Source organism: Malaclemys terrapin, chromosome 7, assembly GCF_027887155.1.
Source record: "Malaclemys terrapin pileata isolate rMalTer1 chromosome 7, rMalTer1.hap1, whole genome shotgun sequence".
Taxonomy (NCBI): domain Eukaryota; kingdom Metazoa; phylum Chordata; order Testudines; family Emydidae; genus Malaclemys; species Malaclemys terrapin.
The window spans coordinates 59,523,465-59,531,537 of NC_071511.1; positions in this window are offsets into that span (position 1 = coordinate 59,523,465).

Here is an 8,073-nt window from a genome sequence, read left to right on the forward strand (position 1 = left end):
ATATGATAGTGGTCTATAAAATCATGACTGGTGTGGAGAAAATAAATAAGGAAGTGTTATTTATGCTGTCTCGTAACACAAGAACTAGGGGTCACCAAATGAAATTAATAGGCAGCAGGTTTAAAACAAACAAAAGGAAGTATTTCTCCACACAACACACAGTCAACCTGTGGAACTCCTTGCTAGAGGATGTTGTGAAGGCCAAGACTATAACAGGGTTCAAAAAAGAACTAGATAAATTCATGGAGGATAGGTCCATCAATGGCTATTAGCAAGGATTGGGAGGGATGGTGTCCCTAGCCTCTGTTTGCCAGAAGCTGGGAATGGGTGATAGGAAATGAATCACTTGATGATTACCTGTTCTGTTCATTCCCTCTGGGGCACCTGGCATTGGCTACTATCAGAAGACAGGATACTGGGCTAGATGGACCATTGGTCTGATCCAGTATGGCCGTTCTTAAGTTCCAAAGCAATCCTTTACAGTGTCACATTAGCATCTCCTGTCCTGTCCTGGCACAACAGATAGCGCTAGAGGCAAAGTTTTGAACTGAAGTGTTCATTGGGGTGGGAATTAAATCCCTCTCACTGTTATAGGCTGATCCCTTGATACTTGCCTCTTTAGTGCTGAAACTATCAGAAGGGCAGTTTGGTCCTCTCACCTCCAATCCTGCGGGATCCAAGCTAAAGATTCCTCTGATCTAGTGGGTTTTCAAACTTTTTTCATTTGCAGACCCCTACAAATTTTCAAATGGAGGTGTGGACCCCTTTGGAAATCTTAGACATAGTCTGTGGACCCCCAGGGTCCACGTGGACCTCAGGTCAAAACCCACTGCTATAGGGAAGCTACGCAGGGCATGTTCCCTCTGTGTTGTTGCTTTCCGTCTCAATGCCCGTCCTCGTGTGTGGTGGGGGGCAGATTTGCCATTGAAAATATGAACCTGGTGTATATCTATGGTGTGTGAATGTGTATGGATGTGTTGTGTTTCTTTGTGTACCTATGAGTGCCGCCTCTATGCACCATCGTGTGTATTTCTGTGTGAGGTGCGTGGGTGCAAGAGTGTGTGTATGTTTGCGGCTGACTTTGCCTATGGATGGGAAGCAAAAGGTGTCTGGTGTGACCATGTGGGAGCATGCACGTGTGTATTGAGTGTATATATTTGGTGCGTATGTATAGGGGTGTGTGCTGTGTGTGAGAGGAGTTGTGTGTTGTGTGCGTATGTGGGGTGTGCATGCAGGACTGTTGTGTATGGTGTGTGTAGGAGTGTGTGTTGTGTCTGTCTGTAGTTGAGAGGGTGTGTAGATGTGTAGGGGTGGGCATTGTGTGTGTATGTGAGGTGTGTGCAGGAGTGTGTTGTGTATACATGATGTGTATGTGCAGAGGGTGTGTTGTGTGTTTACAGGACTCTCTCTGTGTTGTTGTGTATGTGTGCTATGTGACTGTGTCTGCATGTGGGGGATGTTATGTGCAGGAGTGTGTGTTGTGTGTGTGCAGGACTCTGTGTATATCTTGTGGTACATGTGTTGTGCGTGTTGTGTGTCTGTATGTGGGGTGTAGCAGTGTGTGTGTGTTCACATAGCAGCGGCCCCGCCTGCCCCAGGCCGGACCACCCGCCCCTGCCGCCGGGTCCGGGGCTCCGCAGCACTAGTTCTGTGCCTGGACGGCGGCCCGCGACGGGGCGGGGCTAGCAGCCCACACCCTCCCCCAGCTTCCCGGCGGGCTGGCAGGGTCCGGCCCGGCCCGGCCGGGCGGGGCAGAGGGGGAGCGAGCTAAGACGGCGGGCGCCGGGCCCCTTAGCCAGCAGCCGCAGCCCGGCCAGGCTGGGACACCGGGCCAGCAAGTCTCTGCACAACGCAGATATAGGCGGGGCTCGGAAACGTACCGCCCCCGGCTCTGTTACAGCCCCTCCCCCCTACACACACAACTGTACCTACACAACTCCCTCACACCAATACCCCCACACAGCCCTCCCACTTACCCCCCCCAATACACACACACTCCTCTGACCTACACCCATCCACCTACACACACAACCCTCCCACCTACACCCATCCACCTACACACACAGTCCTCCCACCAACACACACCAAAATACACACACAACCCTCCCACGTACACACACACACCTACACACACAGCCCTCCCACCAACACACACCAAAATACACATACAACCCTCCCACTTACACACACACCTACACACACAGCCCTCCCACCAACACACAAAAATACACACACAGCCCTAGCCCTCCCACCTACACACTCCCCATATACACACAGCCTTCACACACACACACCTCTCCCATCATCACACACAAAAATACACACACAGCTCTCCCACCAACACACACACAGTGGCAGTCCTCACACCTACACATACACATTGCCTTTCTGCCTACACACACAAAATACACAAATAACTCTCCCATCTACACCCACCCACCTACACCCCGGCAAACACATACACAGCCCTCCCACCTACACACACAGGCCTCCCACACACATAGCCCTTCCACCTACACACACACACTGACAGTCCTCACTCCCACACATACACACAGCCTTTCTGCCTACACACACAAATACACACACAGCCCTCGCACACAGACTCGCAGCCCTCCCCATATACACATACACACACAGCCCTCACATACACACAGCCTTTCCGCCTATACACTCACAGCCCTTTCACACATGCAACCCTCTCGCCTATACACACACAAATACATACACAGCTTTCATATTCACAGGTTTAGCTCTTCCACACACAAATATACACACACAGCTCTCCCACCTGGCTACACTTGCACACACAGCCCTCCGACCTACACACACAAATGCACTCACCGCTCACTCAAACACACATATTAATCACGCACTCACACAGCCCCTCACATCAACACATACAAACACACACACACACCTACCATCACACACACACTTGTAACACAATCACACTCACATATGGGCCCAGACACACACCTCCCCCCTCTGTTGTGTAAGTTACTGCTAGTAAATCTTGAGCCAACGCTAAAGCTACAAGCAAACCGGCTCCGATTTCGTTTCACGTTTCCTCGCTGGACCCAGTTCAGAAAATCAGTCCTCCCCTGGCTGTAGGCGGCTCAGCAAGAAAGAGGATCAAATGGTTTTAGCCGACAATTTGCCCCCTATAAACCATGCCCGCCTGAAGTTGAATGCACTGCTTGTGTTAGCCACTTTTTCTGCCCTGGCCATTTCAGCCCCAGTGGTTAACTTAGATCATGGAGATGGAAATAAAAACAACCCACATCCTATATGTTGACACACACAAAAAATGAACAAGTGACTTCAGGGCAGTGAGAATCCCCTCCCTTAGGCTGAGAGCTCAGTGCTGCCCACTAGGCGTCCTTTCGAGGGGAAATGTCTCTTTCCCGGGCTGCTGCAGACGTGTCCGAGGCGCAAATGTGCCAAGCGCAGATCAGAAACAGATTTCCACCCCTCTACAAGCATTGAAATCAAATCCAGTGAATTGCCTTTTAAAATCAAAGCCAAATGCTCATCGCTTCGGATCCCTTTGGTGCTTGACAAAGATCTGGTTCCTGTCCGTGTTGCAGGTATAATTACCCCACACCGTGTTTTTCAACCTGAAATAAACTATAGTACGCATCGCGTATCTTTTGACATTTAAGTGGCTCGTGCACATTCAGCATTTTTCTTACCCGTTCTGCAGCGTGTCACTTTTTCATTCCGGATCCCTCATAAACAATCGATTGCGTTGCTCCTTTATATGCACGGGGTACACGTGCAGAAAGACAATAAACAGAACACCCCATTGACTATCTATTAATGTCCATTGGGACCCTGTAGCACATCAGTGGGGCATACTTGAAGGCTTGTATAAAATTGGGAATAGTATAATAATCATGCAATTATAGTTATTGAACTGAGACTCAAGAACATTCTGAATTAAAAGTCTGTTCCCCCTCCCCCTTTGCTGAGTCCAGATATTACAGAACTACTCGGTAATGATTTCTTCAGACTTTAAATACCAATGTGTGCCAGGGCACAGCACAGTGGTTAGAGGAGATTTTTGACTTAATTCTTGCTCCACTCCAGCTCTGCAGAGCTATAGCTTTGTTTCACATTTTGGTATTTCCAGGATTCACATTCTCAGGGCATAAGATCGGCATCAGCATAAAGAGATGCCCAGTTAATTGCGTCATGCCCTGTGCAATCTTGACAACTCCGGTTACTGGTGGGTAGGTGAGATGGCGTCTAACCCCTTTGTCTAATCAAACTGGGGAGGGGGTGTAGCGGGGGCGGGAGGGGACAGGGAGTGGGGTGGGGAGCTGCACGATTGAAAATGACAAGAACGCCCATGTTCATTTGCTCATGCATTGCTCAAAATAAAACCAAACCAACTGCATCCAGTCCCATCAGCTCATCTGACAGTAACCTCTAGATCCTGTTTCCATTGGAGAAGCGATACAAATAATCTTAGCACTTTTTTCTTGTAATGGTTCATGCGCCCTAATGCAAAAGGTGGGTTTAAACAAAAAATCCGTTCCCTGTATATTATTAACCTATTTGCATGTAAACTGCGAAATATAAACAAACTGCCCCGGCAATGGGAATTTGCTGATCTCATTTATCTGCCACATACATCCAATTTTAGAAAATGTATCCAAAGAGATTTTAAAAGGCCCCAGCATCAGATAAACCCCTCCCTTGATTGGTGATTAGCCGCTGGAATAATAGCTGTATGTAATGCTTGGACCCGTTATCAGATTATCTATGTTCCTTTCTGCATGATCGGAATTCTTAAAGAAAGTTAAAACCCCTGCTCTATCCTCTCTTTAATCCCTTCAATATATTTCGCGTAGTGTATGTTTCACTTCCTTTGTTGGTATAAGATTACTCTTGAATTGCAGCGAAAATCCCTCCTTTCAAAAGCATTACAAAGTTGACATTTCCTTTCTCAATACAAGCCAATATTTAGATTACATGGACGTTAATCAAATAACCCGGGTTATTTCATTTGTCAACATGTTCACAAGAATTTTCTACCAGGCGTTAAAGGCATTTATAGGGAACGACATCTTTCAAAAGCAATGTTGCTAGCGCAGATATAGGGAATATTTGATCATGACAAGACAGCTGATGGTTATAATTTACATACCAGCTGTTTCAGAAATCGTTCGATACCCCAAATAGATCCACAATTTCTTTCTTGTGAGTGCCTCCTATGAGGCAAAGATTGTTTTATTGTAAAACATTTTTTACCATCAGACCCGAAGTGTCCACAGTCCCTAGAATAGCCTTGTAAATCAGAGCATTCAGTCAGAGATTGAGGGAGACTGATTCACAGGAAATTTTTAAGAAACACCCAAACGAACCCCCTTTTCCAAGTCCCATCCAGAGGAATTGAGCAGCGTTTTTAGTAGCTACTATCCCACAAGAGTTAACTATTTAATAAACAGCTGCTTTCTAACCCCCTTAATCTTCTGCAGACTGGAAGAGGTGTGTGCCTAGGACACAGTCTAGCCAGTGCAGGACTGGGAAAAGCAATGGCACCAGGGGAGATGTGACAGCACATGCCAGAGCTGCTCTGGAAGGCTGGGTATGCTGGCATCCTGTAATATACAAAGGCTACTCCTGAAGGCATTCTGCGCAAAAAAAAAAAAAAAGAAAAGAAAAAGAAAAAAAGAAAAATCTCCACACAATATTTTGAAATTCTGCAAAATTCTGCAAATTGTATTTGTCAAATAAATGTGCAGGCTCCAGCATGGCACTGGGGAGCACAGGCCACTGGCTGCACAGAGGTGGGAAATCACTGTGCAGCTCCCCCCAGGGATGTGGACTCAGCGGTGAGGCTGCACCCAACCCTGACACAATTCAAGGACTGGGCCTGCCTCAGAAACACCCCAAGGCCCTGCCCATCTGTACCAGATGCACCAGGTGAGGGCAGGCAGGCTCAACAAGGCAGGATCCAAGTGTGGGGGGATACAGGTGTGGGTTGAGAGGGTTCTGTGTGGGCAATCTGGGTGCAGGAGGCTCAGTGGAGGATCTAGGTGTGTGGGGGATCTGGATGCAGAGGGGCTTGTTGGGGGGTTCTGGGTGCAATGGTAATGGGACTCTGCAGGGGGGTCCGAGTGGAGGTGGTTGGGGCTCAGCTGGGGGTCATCTGGGTGTGGGGGAGATAGAGCTCAGCAGGGGGTCTGGGTGTGGGGGGCTCAGTGGGGGGGTCCAGATGCAGCTGGTTGGGGCTCGGTGGGGTGGGGATCCAGGTGCAGGGGGAGTGGGGCTCATTGGAGTGGGGGTCTGAGTGCAGGGGGGTGAGGCTCGGCAGGAGGGTCTGGGTATGAGGGGGTCTGGAGGCACAGGGATTGGGTGGATGTGGAAGCAGCTCCCTGTCCAAGATCCCTCCCCCTGCAGCTGAGGAGCAATGAGTGCAGGAAGCGGATGGTGGTGGGGAAGTTTGCAGAGCTTCCTTCAGCTGAGGGAGAAATTTAGGGTGAGTCTGACCTGGCCATGGATGCTGTGCAAGGGAAGAGGCAGTCCTAGCCTCCCCAGCTCAGCCAGGACTCGCAACTGAGCACAGCGCAGGATGAGAGCCACCAGCTGGGTCTTCCCCAGTCCCGCCTCCTGTACCATAGTGATTTATCTCTTTGCCAGCTGCCCTGGGCCTCCAAAACATACTGCTGGGGAGGGTTGCATGATTGCTCTTGTGGTTTCCCTTTGGTTCTCTGACAGAAAGTCATTTTTCTGCGGGGAAGCAAAGAAATCTGTGAGGGACATAAATTCTGTGCATGCGTAGTGGTGCAGAATTTCCCCAGGAGTAAAAGGCTCTTGGGGGAGAGTTTCCTTGGAGAAGTGGGGTAGATAGGGGAGTCTAGTTCCTGGGGGGAGAGGTGGGTCTCCAGGGGGTGTCTCTTGGGAGAAGGAGGGGGGACATGAGGGAAGGCATTTCTGGCAAGAAGGCTGCAGTGTTCCTAGGAAGGGGCATATGGGGGAGAAATCCCTAGCTCTTGGGAGTGTTTCTGGGGCAGGGATTCTCAGTGGGGTGTGGTATTGGGGAGGGCGAGTCCCGGGATTCCAGTGAGATCAGGCCAGGAAGGGGCTCGGAGGACCTCCATGCTTATCAAACTCCTTGAGATGATGATAGTGCCAGGCTACCAGTTGCAGCGATCACTCCTTGGGAAGTATCTGTCTGTCCCCGTTGGCCCTGCGTCTGTCCGGAGACTGTAGAGGGGACCTCGCCTCCCGCACAAAGACAATCAGAGAGGGCCGGGGGGAATTGAGGCGGGGAGGGGCTGTGATGGGTGAGGGTGGATTCGGGGGGCGAGGGCGGGATGCAGTGGGAGTGGAGATGGGGCGCGGGGGAAGGGCACAGGTGGTGATGGGGAGCACAGTGACTGGGTCATGGGGATGGGCGGGGGCGCAACGCGGCAGGAGGAGGCTGGGAGCACGGCAGAGCACAGGCAGTGGGGAAGATGGAAACCACAGATGGGGGTAGGAAGAGATTTAGGGAAGCAGGAGATGGGAGGACCTGTGGAGCATGGGGGACGAGGTGGGAGGGGGATGTGCCCTGGGAGTGGGGAGGTGGTGACCAGGGGGAGGGTGGGCGATGTGCCGGGGGGCGGGGCTGTGCCGTGCTGTGTGTGTACGGGGGAGTGGAGTGCAGGGGGCGGATGCAGAGAAGGGAGGGGGAGAGGGTGTGTGCCGTAGGGGGGCGGGTGCACGGGACTTGTGGATGGAGCTGTGTCGTGGGGGGCGGTCCCAGGAGGGAGGGGGAGCAGGTGGTGTGCAGTAGGAGGGGCGGGTGCAGGAGAGAGGGGCCGGGACCAGGGCGGGCGCAAGGGCGGGCAGGGCCGGTGCTGTCACGCTGCTGAGTGCCGCCAGCCCGGCGCAGGGCGAGCGAGGGGAAGGCACCGCAGGCTGCAGCCGCCGCCCGGAGCGCACGGCGCTGGCTCTGGCCCCTCGCCCGGCAGCCCCGCTCCACCCGGCTCCCCCAGGCGCGCCGCGGGCCGGGGCCGTGGAGCTCCCCGCTCCGGCTGGGACTGCAGCCGGGATGCGCTGCTGAGTGGCAGCCCTGCG